Here is a 21582-nt window from a genome sequence, read left to right on the forward strand (position 1 = left end):
TCTATGTCTTGTGGTGGTGAAGCCAGTCCAATATTAACTAGCAGTGGGGACTTCAATTCCTGCCACTATCAAGGGGGCTTTCCAATTATTGCACCCTTCGATGCCTGCAGCAGGGTGGTTTGACTTCAGCAGGATTGGAAGATCCTGTTGGTATGAATAGCTGGAAAACCCTTGCTTATGAGTCTGAAACTAAATTGTCATGATGGAAGTGGCATCTATCAGATGGTTATACAGATCCCGAGAGAATTGGCCATGGGCACAGACTGAACCCAAAACTGTGCATAAGTTTAATGTAAGTCTTGAATTTATCTAGTGCCTTTCACAATCCTAGAATGTTCCTCTTTATGGTACTTAATGGGTGGCGTGGTGGCACTGTGATTTGCACTGCTGCCTCACAGTGCCAGGGACCTGGGCTCGATTCCCGGCTTGGGTCTCTGTCTATCCGGAGACAGCATGCTCTCACCGTGTCTGTGTGGGTTTCCTCCGGAGGCTCCGGCTTCCTCCCACAGTCCAAGAACATGCTGGTTAGGTGCATTGGTCATGTGAAAATCTCCCTCGGTGTACTCGAACAGGTGCCGGAGTATGGTGACTAGGGATTTTCACAATAACTTTATTGCAGTGTGAATGTAAACCCACATGTGACACAAATAAATAAACTTTAAACTTTATAAATATAGTCACTGTTGTAATGCAGGAAAAAAGGCAACCAATTTGTGCACAGAAAGCTCCCACAAACAATAATGAGATTATTTATACTGATTGAGGAATAAATATTGTCAGGATGCTAGGGATAACTCCCCTTCTTTTCTTTGAAATAGTGCCATGGAAAATTTCAGGTTCACCAGAGAAGGGGCATTAACATCTCATCTGAAAGATAGGACTTCTTACAGTCTAGCACTCACTCAGCACTGCACTGGATTGTCAACCTAGATTGTGATGCTTATTCCCTAGAGTAAGGGTTCAACTCACTTCTGATAGGCAAGTGTGCTATAGCTGGTGTGCAATTTAAAGCACAAACTACCCTTAGCTGGGCATTGCATGCTCCAAAATTGTCAACCTCACTCAAGGGGGTCAACAGGATGCCTATTGGAGTAAGTAACATAATGCCACAGAACTCCAGGGACATGACGGATATTGGTATTGGGATCACTAGTTAACACAATCAAGGCACTCTTTGTGAATTGTTGAAGTCATTATGGCGGGGCAGAACAGTGTCATGTTTACTTGCACTCTTCCTGACCCAAAATGTACTTTCCAAGTGGAAAAACTGCAGACAGTCTTCACCATAAGAGACATAAAAAAATTGAGTCGTAAAATAAAATGTGAAACACCACTTAAGAACAGAACATTGTATTCCTCCCTGAAGCACAGAAATTGGAACTTTAGGCACCGTGCAAGTTGTCATTTCAATGCCGATGCTGACATCAGGATCTGCAATTGCACAGTCACTGAAGCAGTTAGTCTATGTGGAAAGGGCGATGAAAGACCAACTAAAGAATGCTCAAGGCAGAGAATAACCTTTACAAGTTTCTCTTCAAATTCTGCATGAAGTGAAACTCTCCAAATAAATCCAGTGGGTTTAGAAATGCTGCGGAAGTTTGATTTGATTTAGTATTGTCACATGTATTTGTATTGGGGGAAAGGTATTGTTTCTTGCACACTATACAGACAAAGCATATCGTCCGTAGAGGAAAGGAGAAGGTGCAGAATGTAGTGTTACAGTCACGGCCAGGATGCAGAGAAAGATCAATTTAATATGAGATACGTCCATTCAAAAGTCTGCCCCAGATCAGAATTGTTTAAATTAGATTTTAATTAGGTAATTAGTTTTACTTGGAGAGTTTAAAATAGAATACAGCTTTAGAAGCATAGAATGAGAGTAAGTGATAGAATTCAAGGGTATGCTGGGCACAGCTTGTACAAAGTCCCCTCGTTCTGGCGCCATTTTGGCATTTTTTTTCGGAAGTGGCACTGAAACTGTCAAAAGTTGGAACTGCACAAAATTCATGTCAGGTTTATGGATTCCTGCCCTTGTTCATCAAATATGCTGCAATACTCTGGGTTTATATACAATCGACACAGTGAGATGATTTAAAACATCCAAGTCTGTTTTAATTATCAGTGCATCTGATATTAAAAGAGACAACCTAGATGGAGGAGCATATAAATTTCTGCCACCAGTTCCTGTGCCATAATTCTTCTATGCTCTGTTTATTTAATTCCTTATTTCTGGTCCCCTTCTCATCAGTGAGTTCTTCCCCAGGTGAAGTGGAGAGATTTTGTGTGTAGGCCTCCCTAACGATGGTGTGTTGCTTTTTGGGTTACCTACCTCTCCCTGTCATTAATGAAATTGTTGCAGCTCTAAACAGACTGTTGGAAGCAGAATCAAAAGTATCGCCGATATTTTAACAAGGAAAAAGAAAGTTAGAAAGTTTATTTATTAGTCAGAAGTAGGCTTACATTAACACTGCAATGAAGTTACTGTGAAAATTCCTGGGTCCCTGGCGCTGTGAGGCAGTAGTGCTAACTACTGTGCCATCGTGCTGCCCATACATTGGAATGCAAATATTCTGATAATTGGGACAATGTGCTAATTAACTCCCATCAGTTCACACAATGCAAATATAAAAGCAAAATGATGCAAAATATGGAACCTTTCCGGACAGAGATCTAGAGTGCGAATGGATTTTGAGTTATTTTAGTCCATGGAAAGGGCAGCATTTCACTGAATAAGAATGTTCTTCTCTTCTAGGACAATTTAGTCACGTATTAGATGGGATGCTCCTATTGTGGGACTCATGGTATTAGGTGGCTCTGGGTGCTGCCAACCAGAATCCCGGTTCCTGTGTTAGATTCTGTGCTTGCAATTTCATTAATTATGCAAAGCACACTTCTCTCCAAGTTCCCTGGCGAGCCAGTAGCTGACACATTCATGTGCCCTCAGCTGATGAGTTCAAAGCTCCCAGCGCCATGTTCAAACACCAATCCACCAGGCTCATATCACTCCAGCCCACCTATCTTCACCAGACCATGCAGGATATCAACAACCTACGGGGATAAAGGTTAGCAGCCTCAAGAAGAAGCCTGTTCCTCGATTCAACCACCTTTCCCCTGAGCCCATCACTTGCGAGGTGCGCATGGCCACTTGGATTTCAATCCACTGCCTCTGGAGTGTTCATCCACCCCCTTTCAGTCAACAATGTGGTATTCCATTGAACCTCCAGCTTATGTGCTGTTCATGCAGATGTATCCAGGCCCATCTTTCCTCTCCTTGGTCTTCCTTCCACCTTCCATTATTTGTCTTCTTCATCCACCTCCTTACCCCTCTGCCTACCATCATGAGTCCTTGTCCTTTCCACCCATTCCGCCTTGCACAGCCTTCCTTCTCCATTGTCTGCTTGTCTTCGACAAGACTGGCAATACCACTCCATCTCCGGTGGACATTTGTTGTGGTGGCCTTATGAATCCTGCAGCACAGTGCTGGGGTGATAATGATGGTGAGATATAGTCCATGGTTCCAGCAGCAGGGTGCTGTTAATGACATCCGCTTGGCATGGACATGGAGGGCAGAAACCAGTCTGCCCGGACAGTGTAGTAAACAGCACATCAGGAGCATTGCAGTGCTATGATAGATAGGCTTTGTAGTACTCATCTCACAGTAGCTTACCAAATGTCTTGCGCATGCCACGTTTTGGCAAATTGGTGATTTCCCGCTGGCATGATGCAAAATTAGATGGCTTGATAAGTAAAGTTTATTTATTAGTCACAAGTGGGCTTACATTTACACTGTAATGAAGTACTGTAAAAACCCCCTAGTCACCACACTTCTGTTTAGATGCACTGAGAGCATGGCCAATGTACCTAACCCACATATCTTTGGACTGTGGGAGGAAACTGGAGCACCCAGAGGAAACCCATGCAGGCACAGGTAGAATGTGCAAACTCCACACAGACAGTGACCCAAGCCAGGAATCCAACTCAGGTCCCTGGCGCTGTGAAGCAGCAGTGCAAACCACTGTGCCATTGTGCCACCCATAAGACACTGGCGAGCAACTGTTTTAATGACTATTCATTAGATGCAAATGGCTTTCACACCACTTGCCAATCCATCATTAACCCACCATTTGGAGAATTGCAATGTAATTTTACTGATGGGATTCTGACTTTTTGGCTCCTGCTTAATTCTCTGCACCCACCTGCCGCCACACCTGCCACAGGTGGGCTGGGTGAATTCTGCCCATTGTTGGGCCAGAGCTCAGTTCTGTAGAGTGATTGTACATGTGTTTGTGCTTACTAGTTCACATACAGTGAATACCAAACTCGCTTGCGACAGTAACAAGGTGATAGCCAAGCTTTTCCCACCAGAGGTCAGGAAGAAAAGCGAGGGAGTGGGTCAATGTGGGGCCATCTTCAGTTTGCTAGTGACAGCAGCACCGACATGGGTTTAAAATATTTCAACAAGCAAGGCAGCAAGCTAAAGTAATACCTTTAGTGTGTGTGTGTGTGTGTTAGTGATATGTACAGGGCTGCCAAAGAGGAAAACACTATTGAAATGGACGCCAAATCCTTTTGCAATTTTAACCAGTCTTCTTGTACATTATCATTCTCCTCACAGCCAAGAAGAGCACAGAATGACAGAAGGGTAACTGAGACAGAAAGCAATGGAAGGCTAATCAGAGCTGAAGCGAGAGGGTGATTTATTAGAATACAGTTTACGGATAGGTTATCAGGAAGGCCAAGTAGAAGGGTAATTAGAACAAAACGTATCGGAGAATTTTCAGAGTAACATGTCTGCTGTAATTTGTTCATTTATGGAAGAAGGGAAAGTATCTCACGATAGTAATAAGTACTTAGATAAAAAAAGATAAAAATTTTCAATCAGTATGGATATTTAATAATACAGCATAGATAGTAGAAAGGAAGGGAAAATATTCAATTGCTTCTTGGGCGAGGGTTTATATTCACTGAAGAATTAATTAAAAATGACAAATTCTTGAGGGTATCAAAACCATACAGATTATGTGACAGTGTACATTGTATGATGGAATTGCACTGTTATGCATTCTGTTTACCTGTGTGATGTTCTTTAATTCAGTCATTCAATCCAAGAAGATGAAGAGAAGCCAGATATGTAGACTTTTAGAACAAAATATTTAGATGCAGACAGTTACATTGCTCCTGATCCTCTGGCCCACAAGTAACCAACGTAAGGGTAAGAGTAACTCTTCTTAAAGTTTATTTGTTAGTGTCACAAGTAGGCTTACATTAACACTGCAATAAACTTACCGTGAAAATCCCCTACTTGTCAAACTCTGGCACCTGTTCAGGTACACTGAGGGAGAATTTAGCATGGCCAATCCACCAAACCAGCACATCTTTTGGACTGTGGGAGGAAAGTCACGCAAACTCAAAGGAAGCCCACGCAGACAAGGGGAGAATGTGTGTGGGCTCGCAACAGAGAGTGACCCAAGCTGGGATTCGAACCTGGGTCCCTGGCACTGTGAGGCAACAATGATGACCACTGGCCCTGACTCTTCCTCCTGACAGTTATAGCCTGGCAGAAGAGCTACAAGGGCTTAACGTTGGTGTTAATACTACTATCGGGCCAAATCTGAATGCTTAAAGCAGCATCCATAGAATCCCTACAGTGCAGAAAGAGGCAATTCATTCCATCAAGTCTGCACTGACTCTCTGAAAGAGCATCCCACCCAGGCCCTCCCATCCCCGTAACCCTATACATTTACCATGGCTAATCCACCTAACCTATACATCTTTGGAGTGTGGGAGAAAACTGGAGCACCTGAATAAAACACATGCAGGCGTGAGGAGAACGTGTAAACTCCACACAGTCACCCAAGGCCGGAATGGAACTGAGATCCCTGGCATTGTGAGGCATCTATGCTAACCACTGTGTCAACCTCAGCCTTATGATATTCCCTTATGTTACTTGCCAAGAAATCTGGGTTGTTATCAAAATGCATTGTGTGATCAGTGGAGTTGTATCGTTTGGGTATTTAGATGACTTGTTTGCTTCCCCATTTGCACTGTCCTTGGAATTACATTTCCCCCATCCCTACAAATTTTATGTATTTTAAGCCCTGCTATTACAAACCTGTTAGGACAGTCCCGTTACATATGCAATCTCTGCTATTAACCTTTAACAACAAAGAAGCTTTATCTTTGTTTCTGACAGATACTTTCTCCCACATTAACAAGAATTCCAGATAAGAAGTTATTTTTCTACTCACCGTAGGTTTGTAACAACGAGGATTATTTTTAATGCACTTATGTGTGAGATCAGCTCAGATACCCGAGCTGTAGTAATGGGTTTGTTCTTGGTTCACATGAGTGGATAGCATTTAGTGAAGGGGAATACTATACCGTTCGTAGACCTGGCTCAGAATTTTCAGTCGACCACAAGTACCTGTTTGCCTGTCATTTCCAATCAGATTCAGCAGCAGATGTTCATGCATCTTTAAACAACAACCATAATCGGTTTTGTTTGCTGGCATGAGTGTATGTTTGATGTGTGTAACTCAGTTAATGATCCAGGTCCTGTGGGAATAGTTCGAATCCTCAGCTGATTCCTTCATTCAGCTCACTCTCTGCAGGATTAAAAACTTGTGTTTTACCTAAATTGTTAAATTGATGGTTTGGAAAGAATCTTGCCCTTTTTTTTAATTCATTTGTGGGACATGGGTGTAGTTGTCTGGCCAGCATTTGTTGCCCATCCCCAGTTGCCCTATTTATTGACTACAACTCAGCCTTCAACACCATTATTCCGATGAAACTCATCTCCAAACTCTGTGGCCTGGGCCTCGGCTCCTCACTCTGTAACTGGATCCTGAACTTTCTAACTCACAGACCACAATCAGTAAGGATAGGCAACAACACCTCCCCTACAATCATCCTTAACATCAATGCCCAACAAGGCTGTGTTCTCGGCTCCCTGCTATACTCCTTATACATATTTGACTGCGTGGCCAAATTCCCCTCCAGCTCAATTTTCAAGTTTGCTGATGACACGACTGTAGTGAATCGGATCTCATGCAACGGTGCAGTGACAATAATCTCTCCCTCAATGTCAACAAAATGAAGGAGATTGCCATCGACTTCAGGAAGCATAGAGGAAAACATGCCCCTGACTACATCAATGGGGACAAAGTGGGAAGTGTTCTTCAAGTTTTTAGGTGTCCAGATCACCAACAACCTGACCCGGTCCCCTAATGCCAACACTATAGTTAAGAAAGCCCACCAATGCTTCTAACTTTTTAAGAAGACTAAGGAAATTTGGCATGTCAGCCACGACTCTTACCAACTTTTACATATGCACGATAAAAGCATTCTTTCTGGTTGTATCACAGCTTGGTATGACACCTGCTCTGCCCAAGACCATAAGAAAGTACAAAAGGTCGTGAATGTAGCCCAATCCATCACGCAAACCAGCCTCCCATCCACTGACTCTGTCTACACTTCCTGCTGCCTCAGCAAAGCAGCCAACAAAAGGACCCCACGCATCCTGGACATTCTCTCTGCCACCTTATTCCATTGGAAAAAAGATAGAAAAGTCTGAGATCATGTATCAACTAATTCAAGAACAGCTTCTTCCTTGCTGCCATCAGAGTTTTGAATGGACCTACCTTGCATTAAATTGATCTTTCTCCACACCCTAGCTCTGACTTTAGCACCTATCCAGATGATTGTTTGTCAAAGCTTTGACAAAGGGTCATCTGGACTCAAAATGTTAGCTCTTTTCTCTCCTTACAGATGTCCCATACCTGCTGAGATTTTCCAACATTTTCTCTTTTGGTTTCAGAGTCAACCACATTGCTGTGGCTCTGGAATTACATGTAGGCCAGGTAAGGATGACAGATTTCCTTCCCGAAAGGCCATTAGTGAACCAGATGGGTTTTTCAGACAATCAACAATGGTTTCATGGTAATCAGAAGATTCTTAATTCCAGATGTTTTTTATTGAATTCGAATTCCACCATCTGCTGGGTGTTCAGGAACCTGGGTCCTTGAACAATAGTTGGGTTTCTGAATTAATAGTCTAGCGATAGTACCACTAGGCCATCGTCTCCCTTGATTTACATGGGTCCACATTTTTAAAAAAATATTTTAAAACACCTACCCTTTAAATAGCAGGCTGCAAGTCTAGTTAAATATTAAAGAAATATTAAAGGATCGCATAATGTGGCAAAGTTCCATCTCGTCTTTCTGTGCCACCAGCTGGGGGCATTGCCTGTACAGAGCCTGCATGTTCCCCCCATGTCTGCGTGGGTTTCCTCCAGGTGCTCTGGTTTCCTCCCACAGTCCAAAAGACATGCTGGTTAGATGCATTGGTGTGCTAAATTCTCCCTCAGTGTACCCGAACAGGTGCCAGAGTGTGGCGGCTCAGGGATTATCATAGTAACTTCATAGTAGTGTTAATGTAAGCCTACTTGTGGCAACAATAAATAAAGATAAAGTATGTGTATGCGGCAATGTAATGGAGTAAAAGCTGAAAAGGTTATTTGTGATACTACAAAGCACATCTCGGGGGAGTAATGATTCCTGACTTTAAATAAGATGGATGGCTCTCATTGACACCTGTTCTATTTGTATTGTATCGGAGAATCTTGTAGTCAGAAGGCCTGTGCCAACTCTTTGAAAAAGCTACATAATTAATCCCACCTCCTCATTTATTCTCCAAAGACATCTATTTTCAAGCATATAAGCATTTTGAAAGCAACTTTTGAATCTGTTGACCATTATTCCTTTTCTAGGTAATGCATTCTGTATCATTCCATATCATAACTTTCTGCATTAAAAAATCTCCATTTGCCCCTTTAGCATCCATTTTTGTCAATTTATCTGTATCCTCAGGTTAACTGCCAACCAATCAGTGGAAACAGTTTCTTGCTAATTAACAATTGATTCTATTTCTGTGTGATGGATCAGTGACAAGTAGGGTTAGCAAGTTGCAGACTGGTAAGACAATCGGCTCAAACTTTGTGGGGAAATATTTGCTACAGGAAATGCATCAAGTCCTGGTGAGAGGAAGGTTACCATAAAAGTTCATTCTATTTCAGCTGTGATATTGTGTACATGCCACTGTAATGTAAAGGTGCACTAGTGTTAATGTGGGACTTGGAGAATGGCGCTGTCCACAGTATGTTGTGCAGAGCCACATGGTAATAGACTCAGATAGAACAGGCTGTAAGCCAGCCTGCATGGAGGAGCAGTTTCTAATTATTACACTACCTGGGATCTGAAAATAGATAAAGAGCAACAACAAACAGTTCATTTGGGCGACACGGTGGCACACTGTCTGAGTGCAGTTTGCACATTCTCCTTGAGTCTGCATGGGTTTCATCTGGGTGCTCCTGTTTCCTCCTAAAGTGCAAAGATGTGCGAGTTAGGTTGATTGACCTGCTAAATTGCCCCTTCGTATCAGGAGGACTAGAAGGATAAATACATGGGGTTAAGGGGTTAGGGTCTGGATGGGATTGTGGTCGGTGCAGACTTGATGGGCCAAATGGTCTCCTTCTGCACTGTAGACATTCTATAGATTCTGTGGAATTCATGTTTAAACATTCAAGTCTCAAGAGCTCCTCAATACGTAAGACACCACTGCAGCAGTGAGACATTGTAGTACAACATGTTTGGCAGAGATGGTCCAAATACCGTTATGCAGCACATTACTCAGGGTGATGTGAAAGGTGACATTTTAAACAATGAACCGAGAACAGTATCCCAAGATATGAGAAACTAAAAGCAGCAGCAAAGTAGAACAATGTGCAGAAAAATTAAAGTTGAAGAAACTCTTCTACAGTCTTGGAAGTTGAGGAATCCACCAATGAGTGGAAGTTCATTACAAGGCCCCTAAATGGCACAGAGTAAAAAACCCTGGTCATATGACCTGATCAAACATGCTCTGGGGTGCCACATTGTCACAGTGGTTAGCATTGCTCCTTCACAGTGCCAGGGACCCATGTTCAACTCCAACCTCCAGTGACTGTCTGTGTGGAGTTGACACATTCTCCCCATGTCTGTGTGGGTTTCCTTCATGCATTTTGGTTTCCTCCCACAGTCTAAAGATGTGAAGGTTAGGTTGATTGGTCATGCCAAATTGCCCCTTAGTAAATACATAGGGTTACGGGGATAAGGTCTGGTGGCATGCTTTTTTTCAGAGAGTCGATGCAGACTCGATGGGCTGAATGGCCTGCTTCTGCACTATCGGGATTCTAAGGAAGAAGACTAAAGAAATTTGGCATGTAAGCTATGACTCTAACCAAATTTTACTGGTGCACCATAGAAAACATTCTTTCTGGTTGTATCACAGCTTGGCATGACTCCTGTTCTGCCCAAAACCACAAGGAACTACAAAAGGTCGTGAATGTAGCGCAATCCATCATGCAAGCCAGCCCCCATCCATTGACTCTGTATACACCTCCCGCTGCTTTGGCAAAGCAGCCAGAATAATTAAGGACCCCACGCACGCCAGACATTGTCTCTTCCACCTTCTACCGACAGGAAACCGATACAAAATTCTGAAGTCACGTACCAACCAACTCAAGAACAGCTTCTTCCCTGCTGTTGTCAGACTTTTGAATGGACCTATCTTGCATTAAGTTGATCTTTCTCTACACCCTAGCTATAACACTAGCACTACATTCTGCACTCTCCCATTTCCTTCTCTATGAATGGAATGCTTTGTCTGGTATAGCGCACAAGAAGCAATATGTTAATTCAAGTGACAATAATAAATCAAATCAAAGCAATGATTCTATGACAAAGATGGGTGAAATGGAACACAGAAAATTGCAAGATCCTGAGTGGTGCTGTGTAAAAACTACTGGATTGTTCACACAATGGTGAACAAAAGCTACAAAAATTGCAGGACCCCTGCAATTTTCAAGCAAAAAAAGTGCCCTAATTGGACTACGAAACCCTTAAACCTCCCAAAGCCCAACATCAAAAGGACCTGAAGAGGTGAAAGAAAAAAACAGAAATAATCATCTAGAAAAGAGTTTTTAATATTTACAAAAAGGACCATGAGTGTTAGGTTCCCAAAAAAGCACAGGAAAATCACAGTAATAGAACTAATGTCAGGTAAAACTAAGATGAAATAAACGGTTGTTGCACTGACAGTCTTAAAAGAGTAAAAACATTTAAAGCTGTAACCACAGGAACAATAGACACCTAAGGATAGACAATTGGAAGAGACCCCAGGTACCAATAAGTTACTGGAGGCAACAAAAGACCTCACAGTGAGGTCAACTCCCAATAAAGTGCTGAGACAACAAGAGACTTCAGAGGGAGGGCAATGAAAGACCACAGAGAGGGGGAGACAGAAGGCCCAGACCGAGGCAGACAGAAGATCTTAGAGATTATATTCCAGTAAGCCAAGTAAACCAGCGCATGTGCTGAAAAATGACAGGATATATCAGAGCCAAAGAGACGAAATTCAAGTAAACTGCAAGATGGTTGTGGACCATGCCAATGCAATTAAATGCATGAGCCAAAGCGTTTAGCACAAAGAATAAAATGGCTGAGAAGCAGCCAAAAGATTTCAATATAGAATTTTTGAAAATGCTGATACACTACCCAAACTGCAACAGCAGATGGCAGTGCAGAGAGCATTGATGGCTGTGAATGAAGGAAAGCTATCTGAGGTAACTCGAAACAGGCAAAATGTGCAAGATCGTAAATTAAGCTGTTCCTCAGGAAAATGTTTGTATCAGAGCCAAGCTGGAGGATTTGGAGTGCAAGATTCAAGCTGAGTCAATGAGACAATGCATCGAAATCCAGGGTGAGTTGACATGAGGTCAATGACAAAATAAACAGCTGAGAGAACAATTGATGCAGGAGGAATGCGTGACATATTCAGCAGCATGAAGAAATGAAGAGCATCTTAAGCAGCAGAATGGAATCACGGCAGAAGAAACTGAATTCTGCTGAATTATCGGAAAACTCATGGTGAAGCAAGCGAGCTTCACAAAGAAAAGAAAAACCTATTGAAAAACCTTCACACCTACAAGAATCCCTAAGAGTAAAGCTACTTCAGTGGAAAATTGTGAAGAGAAGCAAAATTAATTAATTCTCACTCTGGGCAAACTAATGAACCAGTTTGCAGAGAAGGTTCCAGAGTGTTCCATATTCCAGAAGAAAGCCAAAAACTACAAGAAACAGCTTGAAGAGCTGAAGAAGGAGACATTGAAAGGAAAAGTCAAAAATAAGGGCCATAATGCACCCATTTTGAATCCACATGCCCACAACAGCAGGAAAATCGGAATGTTTCCCACAGGCATTAATAAGGGCTGTGAGGCGCAATTTGCCCAACTTAACCATTTAAATTTATGTACAGTGTGAAACACCCGCACCAGCCTGACTGTTTAGTGCCCATTTTTAAGGGTGACTAAACTCTACATTGACAGATAAGCCTCCCTCCGCCACCCACCTACCCCTCCCTCCCGTCCACAGCCACCCATCACGACAATGGAAATCGTGACCCCATGCTGACCACTGGCACACCATCAGGCCCTTATTACAGAGGAGCATCTTCACCACACCACAGAAAGAATGGTTCATCCCTCTCCTCCACCGCCAAACCAAGCAGACATGAAGGTGATCCAACCTCTCTCCCTAGCTGGAGGTCCCAGTGGCTTCCACACAAGACAGATGCTCTCAGATGGATACTTCCCCTTTCATGGGCCCAACAGGATCCCCTCATGTTGCACCTGAGGATCTCCCTCAGGACCCCCATTATTACCCCCCCTTGAAAAGCCCCAGTGCCAACCTTGCTCTGTCCCCTGAAAGTGAAGACCTGACCTGGTATCTTGTACACCAAAGAGGGGCCTCCAGATAGAAGTGCAGTGTTCATGTGGCCCTCTGACATGCCAGGCTGCAGAGGGAGGATCCCCCAAAGTGTCTTGTTTTGGTGGACTTCTCTTGAGGCAAGGGATTGACCTCAGCATTCTCGCCAAGGATGGGGGTCTAGTACCCAGACTGTTCCTTCTCACCCTGGGAAACCTGAACCTCACTCTCAGTAGGGTCATTTCAGGCATGTCTGTCAGCAAAATCTTCATTCTAATCTGCTCTGTGAGAAACATCATAATTTGTCATTGAGTACGATAAACAGGAGGTGGTGATTGTATGTATAACTTTTTGTAACATACTTATATGCATTGCAAAAAAATGTATCTTTTTATTGTCAACTGGTATTTCAACCAACCTAATAAAGTCATTAGTTTTTAATTTGGGCTTTGAGTGTTGTCTCATTATTTCTCATAATTCTCATATCAACCTACAGTATGACCTGTCAAGGATATAGCGTAATATTTAACACCAGAAAAAATCAGCAAAGCATTCTCTCACTAACTTAAAGCAATCATTTGTAATTATATTGTCTGCTATTTTAGTGTAAATGTTAACCTCTTTAATAAAGGCTGTTTGATGCTTTTATTGAAACGGCAAAGATACAGATTTCACACGAATGCATTAGGCATTCATCTGCTGGTGTTCTGTGAAAAAAAACCTTAAGATGCTTTTCTATATTAAAGTTCCTATAAATGCAATGGTAATATTCAAACAGTCCAAATTCAGGACAATGTCTCCTTGCTTCCTGGCGTAACATAACATCTGCACGCATCATGTGTTAATCATTTGCTATTGCAATGTAAACGACCGCCAGTGTGATCTAGAAATAGAACTGTGCAGCTAATACAACATTTAAAGTGCAACATTTATAATATTATGGTCAATTAATTATCCAGTTAAAAAAAATGACTTTATCAGTTGCCAAAGTGCTTTACAACCAATCCAGTACTGCTTCAAATCGAGCTATATCTTTTTCAAAAGCATACTTTATTGATAAATGTTGTAAAATACATTAGAAAACATTCCAAATTGGACGTTACAGAAAATGTGACAGAATCCAACTTTTCTCTATACAGATGTTGCACTCTGGGGCTGTCTCAATACAATTTCAATATTTTAATGTTCGCAATGCACGTTCCATGTGAGCCATGTGCCAGAACTTTACGACCCTACCTGCCACAGGAACTGAAGCAGGCGAGGGGTGAACAATGGAAATGTCCGTTGATGTCAGGTAGGATTTTATGGTTTTGGGATGAGCGAGGACTTAAATACCTGTCCATAGTGTCAAGGGGTGGAATTTTCCCATCCCGCCCACCAGCCATGGGAATCGTATTGGGTGGGACACAGACCATGAAAGCTCTGTTGACCTCAGGTGGGATTTTCTGGACTTGGGTCGAGTGTGGCCGACAAATCCTGTCCAAGATGTTGTACACAGTTTCTAGCTCCTCAGTGTACTGTAGCTAAAAGTCAATAACCTTTCCCTACTGTACCTCCATGGCAGCTATCCCAAGCTCTGGTACGTCGGCTTGGACCTTGGAACCTGTCAGTCTGCAACACTTTGCGCTCTTTGCGCTGGAACGTCAGCAGGTCTTGGGCAGATCAAAGGACACCTTCCACCAAGTTGACAATTCTCCAGCAGCAGCAGCTGATGATTGTCTGGGTGTGCGCCCCTGGGAACAGCCTGTAGAGCACAGGCTCCTGTGTCACAGAGCTGCTCAGGATGATCTAAAGCCACTTTATTTCTCTGCGGACCTTCTTTTCAAGGGCGCATGTCCACAAGAAAGTGGACAACGGGCTCATCCCTACCACAGCCACCTCAGGGGACAAAGAGCTGGGTGGGTGAGACTCAGGACATGTGGAAAGGCATAGGGCAATGCCAAGGGCACAAGGCCGAATGGGTGGTGGGGCCTCTGGTGGGGGTGTTGGGGGGGGGGAGGCGGAGATCAATGGGGGTCGGGGGCCCCGTTGCCAGTCTACAACATTCGACCGTGGGCAACCCTTTACACTAGAAGACCAGAACGTTTTGGGCAGACCTAACACTGTCTTTCACCAATTTGATGACCCTCTGCTGGTGTTTGTCTTGGTCTGCATCCCTCTGAAAAGCCCATAGCGCCATAGAACTGGGATTAACCAGGACAAAAAACACTATATCCTGACATCCTGATGGTCAAGATGTTTGTTCAAATAAATCTTTCCTTGGGGGATAAGTGGTACTGCACAATCCAACTACATGGAGAATTTTGTGACCAGATCCATCCTTAAAACACTTGGGGCAGGTGGAACCTCAGCACTTGGTGTTTGTTTGCCAAGGGATCTAGGCACAGTTTGATGCACCACATGCAAAGGTGACCATCAGGATGAGGGTGATGCTGAGCATGGTTGCTCCTTCTTATTCTGGAGGTTTGGACATTGCATGCCTGTGAATATGTTCAACCTCCAGACGAAGTGAAAGATGGCTTGGGTGGTGCCATAGTGTAGGAATGAGGGATGGGTCAGACCTGTGCGGTGTGCAGCAACATTGAGGCTGGGAATCTTCACCCCTGTTTTCAGCAGGCAGGAAAGCTGGTTGGGATGGAGAATTCAATGGGAGTCCCCAAACAGCATTCTCATTTTCACTGCTCCTGCCCCCACTCCCATCCCCAAGATGGAGGGGCCCATCGAGAATGCGCCGAATCTCTGACAGAGCATCTTACCCAGGCCCCTTCCCCCACTCTATCCCTGTAACCCTCGCACGTTTATCATGGTTAATCCACCTAACCAGTGGTGGCACAGTGGTTAGCACTGCTGCCTCACAGTGTCAGGGACCTGAGTTCAATTCCAGCCTTGGGTGACTGACTGCAGGGGGATTAACAGAGCAAATGTGTGGAGTTATGGGAATAGGGCCTGGGTGGGATTGTGGACGATATAGAATCGGTGGGCCGAATGGTCCCCTTCTGTACTAGAGGGATTCTAGCTTGCTCGTAATGGAATGGGGGCATCACATCCACACGCCAAGGTTTTTGTCTGACCGTGACCACTCGCTCCTCCCGGTTTCGAGTGCTACCCTAAGCTCTCAGAAGCCTATCCTCAGCATCTTCAGGCAGTCTGACCTGAAGGATACCTGATACCACTATTGTAATGCAGGAAACATGTTACTGGCTTGTGTACAGCAAAATTGCAGAGCAGAATGATCAGGAGCCATTGTTTTAATTATGTTAGCTGAGGTATGAATATTGGCCAGGACTGTGTACAACAAGAACCATTTGCTTCACAGCGGAATAATTAAATATACTTTCTACCACTCACTTTGCAGAAAGAAGAGTTTTGTTGAACTTCTTTTGTTATTCAGCGATTTGAATAATTTATACAGCTACAGGAGCTGCACCTAATTTCCTATTCCACTCAGACCCCAAACAATTCCAGTCAACGGTTATAAGAGCAATATATTTTCATAATTTCCTCAGGCCTGGTTAGAATCTCCATCTCGGTGAGAAATTGCCATTGCAAATAGAAATATGTTTAAAAATTAGCAGCACAGGAGGGAACAAAACGGAACATTTCTCTGGATCTGGCTGTGTGCCGACACTGAGGACATTAGAACAGTTGCAATATTTGAAAAGCTAAAGAGTCAGGGAGCTGAAAATTTAAATTGGCTACTGAATTTGGCATGAGATATTTTCCAAAATGTCATTTTTTAAGGGAGCATGAAAGTCTCAATCTCATTTCAAAAAGAAACAATTTTGAACCCCTCCACCAGTATTGCGATGCACTCTGATGGAGATGAAATGGGATTGTGCTCCAGTTCAGTATCAACGGAAGCACTGAGGATAGTTTGTCATATTTGCACTTTTATTGAAAGAAAAATGTGGCTGGGTGTATTATGAGGTTGGCAGAGGGTTGTGAGAGTTGGGGCAGTGTCGGGGGGGCTGTTGGGTGTGGGAGCAGTGTGGGGGGTTGGGGTGGGGACAGTATGGGGGCAGTATGGAGTGTTGGGGGCAGTATAGGGGGTTGGGGATAGGGGTCAGTGTGAGCGGTGTTGGGGGTAAGGGCAGTGTGGAGGGTGTTGGGAGGTAGGGGTAGTGTGGGGAGTGTTGAGGGTGGGAGCAGTGTGGGGATGTGAGGGGTGGGGGCAGTGTTGGGGGTGTTAGGGGGGTGGGGGAAGTGTGGGAGGGTTTAGGTGTAGGGGGTATGGGGTTGGAGGCAGTGTGAGGTTGTTGGGGGTGGGGCAATGTTGGGGCAGTCTTGGGGGTTGGGGTGAGGGCATTGTGGAGGAGTGTAGAGGGTAGGGGAAGTGTGGGGTTGTTTGGGGTTGGGGCAGTGTGGAGTATGTTGAATGTGAGGGTGTTGGGGGTGGGGGCAGCGTGGGGAACTTTGGTTTGGAGGCTGTGTGAATGGTTGAATGTGAGGATATTGGGGGTGGAGAGTGTTGGGGTGTGGGCAGTGTGGGGGGGTGTAGAGGGTAGGGGCAGTGTGGGGTTGTTCGGGGGGGGGCAATGTGGGGGTATGTTGAATGTGAGGGTGTTGGGGTGGGGGCATTGTGGGGAGTGTTGGGGTGGGGACAATGTGGAGGGTGTGGGGTGGGGACAATGTGGAGGGTGTGGGGGTGGGAGCAGTGTGGAGGGTGTGGGTGTGGGGGTGGAGGCAGTGTGGGGCAGTGTGGGGGGGGTGTTGGGAGTGGGAGCGGTGTGGAGGGTGTGGGGGTGGAGGCAGTGTGGGGCAGTGTGGGGGGGGGTGTTGGGAGTGGGAGCGGTGTGGGTGTGTGGGGAGTGTAGGTGGGTGTTAGAGGTGAAGAGTGTTGGGATGCAGGCAATGTGGGAGACGTTGGGTGTGGGGGCAGTGGGGACGTGTGGGAGTGAGGGCATTTTGGGCTGTTGGGGGTGGAGGCAATGTGTAGGGGATTGGGCATGCAGGAAGTGTGGGGGTGTTAGGGGTAGGGGCAGTGTGGGGGGTTTTGGGAGTGGGGGCAGTGTGTTGGGGTTGGGAGTGATGACAGTGTGAGGATTGTTGGGGTATGGGCAGTGTGGAGGCATGGGGATGGAGGCAGTGTGGGGGCATGCAGGACAGGGTCAGTGTTGGGGGTGGGGGCAATGTGGGGGTTGTTGGGGATGGGGTGGTGTGGGAGTGCATTGGGGGTTGGGGCAGTTTGGGGGGATGTTGAGTGTAGGGACAGTGTGGGGCGTGTTGGGGTGGGGGCAGTGTGGAGGTTGGGGGCAGTGTGGAGGTTGTTGCGGGTAGTGGCAGTGTGGGCTGTTGGGGTGTGCGTAGTGTGGGGGGTGTGGGAGGTGGGAGTAGTGTAGGAAATGTGGGGTTGGGGGCAGTGTAGGGGGTAGGGGCTGTGTGGGGAAGTGTGGGGTGTGTGGGCAGTGTGAGGGTGTGGGCATGGGGCCAGTGTGGGAAGGGTATTGGGGTAGGGGCAGTGTCGGGGGTGGGGGCAGTGTGGGTGTTGTTGGGGATGGGGTGGTGTGGGGGGGAGTTTAGGTAGTGGGGGCAGTGTTGGGGTGTTGGAAGTAGGGGTAGTGTGGTTGCTTTTGGAGGAGGGGCAGTGTGGGGGAGGTTGAGGCTATGGGCAGTATGGGGGAGTGTTAGGGGTGGGGGCAGTCTGGGGGCTATTGGGGGTAGGAGAGTGTGGGGGATGTTGGGGGTAGGCAGTGTTGGGGTGTGGGGATGGAGGCAGTGTGGTGGGTAGGGGCAATGTGGGGGAGTTTTGGGGCTCGGGACCATGTGGAGGAGTTTTGGGTATAGAAGCAGTGTGGGGAGTGTTGGGCGTGGGGGCAGTGTGGAGGATGTAGGGGATTGGACAGTGGGGGGGGTGTTGGGTGTAGGGGTAGTATGGTGGGGTGTTGGGGGTGGGGGCCGTGTGAGGGGTGTGTGGGGTGGGGGCAGTATAGGGAGTAGGAGCAGTGTGGAGGGTGTGGGTGGTGGGGGCAGTGTGGGGTTTGTTGGGGGTGTGGGTAGTGTGGGGGGAGTGTGTTCGGGTGGGGGCTGTATGTGGGGTAGTGTGTGTGGGGTAGTGTGTGTGTGGGACAGTGTGTGGGGCAGTTCATGGGGTAGTGTGTGGGGGTGTTAGAGCAGTGACCAATCTATTACCAACTTTCTGCAGCCCCGCTGGACGTGAATTTTTCTATTTGATTTGGATGGTTTCTGTGGGTTTGTCCAATTGTATCTGATAATAATTTGCTAATTCAGCTCATGTATTGATTAACAGAGGACTAATGTTGGGAGGATTTTGGGGGATTGGTACTGAAATCTCAGTTAATGCCTTGTAACTCCAAAAGCACAAAAAATACAACTATCACATTAACCCAGTGATGATAAAGTTTTATGTTTTGGCAGAATAAAGGGTGTTTTGAAATAAAACTTGGAGGGGTTGCTTTGATCTGGTAGCTCATGTCTTCCTTAGATAAAGGTGACATAAGACTGAAAGATTCTGTTTGGTTGAACCTTGTTGATGTTTTGAGGAATAAATTCAGTCAGCCATTCTTCACAGATCATTCAGCACCTGCTGTGTTCTCATAAACCCCAGCGCTGGTATGTCTGACCAAGTGAATGCTTCCAGCCAAAGGTGATCCGCAAGGTGCTTGAAGGAGCAGGGGAAGAGGGAAGTGGGCAGCAAGGTTCATTTTCAAATTCAAATTTAACCATCGGCCATGGTGAGATTCAAACCTGGAACCTGAGGTTTGTGATCCACCAGTTCAGTGATCTGTACCATTCAGCTACAGATGGGCAGGAAGGGGTATGTGGGGTGAATGTTGATGGCCAGGAACGGGTGGTTGGTATTTTTCTTGCAGGAGACGACCATCACCTGGCATTTCTGTGGGTGGAATGGAAAGGAGGGAATGTTGATATTCTGAATGATTAAATCAGATTCTCTGATGGGATCTTTTATTAAACTTAACTTTAACTTTAACCAATCCAAAAATGTGTGAGTTAGATTTTGGGGCCATGCTAAATTGCCCCTTTAGTCAGGGGGATTAGCAAATGTGTGAGGTTACGGGAACAGGGCCTGAGTGGGGATGTAGTTAGTGCAGAACCAATGGGCCAAAAGGCTTCCTTCTGTGCTGTAGAGATTCTATGAACTATGACTTAAACTACCCACAAGTGTAATGGAACACTAATTGGCCAGCTTTATTTATGTGAGGTTCCCTAATTCAATTAATACTTGCGTGGCCATTTATTAGAGATGTACATCATTCCTTACGAGAAACCCTGCCTCTGTGTAATATAGTAGAATTCCACAGCAATACACTACTACTACAAACAATTCCACCATAGGACCCTTAAAACTACTCTTCCTCTTTCAGCATAAATAATTGCCAAATGTTCCACTCCATAATTACCGCTGTGTTCGCAAAGCGTGGAACTGAACAGCATTAAAAAGATACAGTTTCTTGAAAATGCAATATAGCTCATAGCCCTGTTAGTTGGAAAAACAAAGACTGTTCCAATTTACGTTCAAAGAGAAACTTCACCCATTGTGGAGTGATATCAAAAGACAGTTTGTTCCCCCAGCTGACACTTATCCAGTCAGAATTTTTTTCATGTTAATGGTGAAGCCTTGTAAAATCTCAGAGTAATTGTTTCTGCGTTATGGATGTGCTGTGTTGCTCTTTGAAACGTAACAAATCATGCCATTGATCCTGTAACTGTGCCTCGATAACGCCAACAATTGGTAGTTTTGAATCTGAAAACAAAAAAACTGTGGCAATTAGTGCTTACTTGCATAATTTAATTGAAGCATATATTTCTGTAAAATCATGAGCTCCGATTAATTTTGCCAGGAGAATTTGTAACTGTCTTTGGAGAGAAGTATTGCATTCTTCCTGGAACAACTCTCCCCATGATATATTACTCAGTTTACATAAAAGCCTCGTATGGGTGAAAGTTGCATTTGGCTGCAAGTGATGTTGCAAACAAAGAAAATTAAAACCATCATTAATCTGCCATTGCAATTGAGCATGGGGAATAAACAAAGCTGGACACTGAATTTATCAGGTAGGATAATATGTTAAAAAAAAGATAGAAGACATTTGTCTTGCCAATATTTTTCTTATTGGATTTATGGTGGGGTGGGATGGGGTCGGGGGGGGTGGGGGAGTGAGATTGCAAAGTTTTGCTCAGCAGTGCTCATATTTTCAGGGCTAGGGTTGCAAAATTGGCTCCCTGACACATGTGCACTTCTGGCATGGCCTGCACTGGTTGTCCGTTTGATAGGGGCATCAGTGTGATCATTAAGAGAGTGCACTGGAAGTGTTCACAGCACGCAGATCCTGACTGTAGTCAGTGCTTCATGCTGATTTGACACCAGCACTGCTATTTCTGACCTGAATTTTCCAACTAAAACCCTCCCAATCTCATACAGTTGAAAGAGGTCATTCAACAGTTCTTCTCCCCCGCCCTCCTTTTAGTGTTTTTCTCTTCTGATGAAGGAGTGATTTAGATGTATTTCTTTCAGTTTCATGCACTGTATTCGCTGTTCACAATGTGAGCTCCTCTACACCGGGGAGACTAAACACAGAAGTGGAGATGCCGGCGTTGGACTGGGGTAAACTACCTGTCCTGGCAGGAGACAATACACATCTCTTTAACCTGTGTTTAACCCTCTTTCACTCACATTGTCTTTATCTTTAAGACTTGATTACCTGTAAAGACTCGCATTCCAACCATTATTTTGTAAATTGAGTTTGTGTCTTTATATGGCCTGTTTGTGAACACAACCCCCACTTACCTGAAGAAGGGGCAG

The sequence above is a fragment of the Carcharhinus amblyrhynchos genome, chromosome 13 (assembly GCF_965287045.1).
Source record: "Carcharhinus amblyrhynchos chromosome 13, sCarAmb.v2.hapA, whole genome shotgun sequence".
In the NCBI taxonomy this organism is placed as follows: domain Eukaryota; kingdom Metazoa; phylum Chordata; class Chondrichthyes; order Carcharhiniformes; family Carcharhinidae; genus Carcharhinus; species Carcharhinus amblyrhynchos.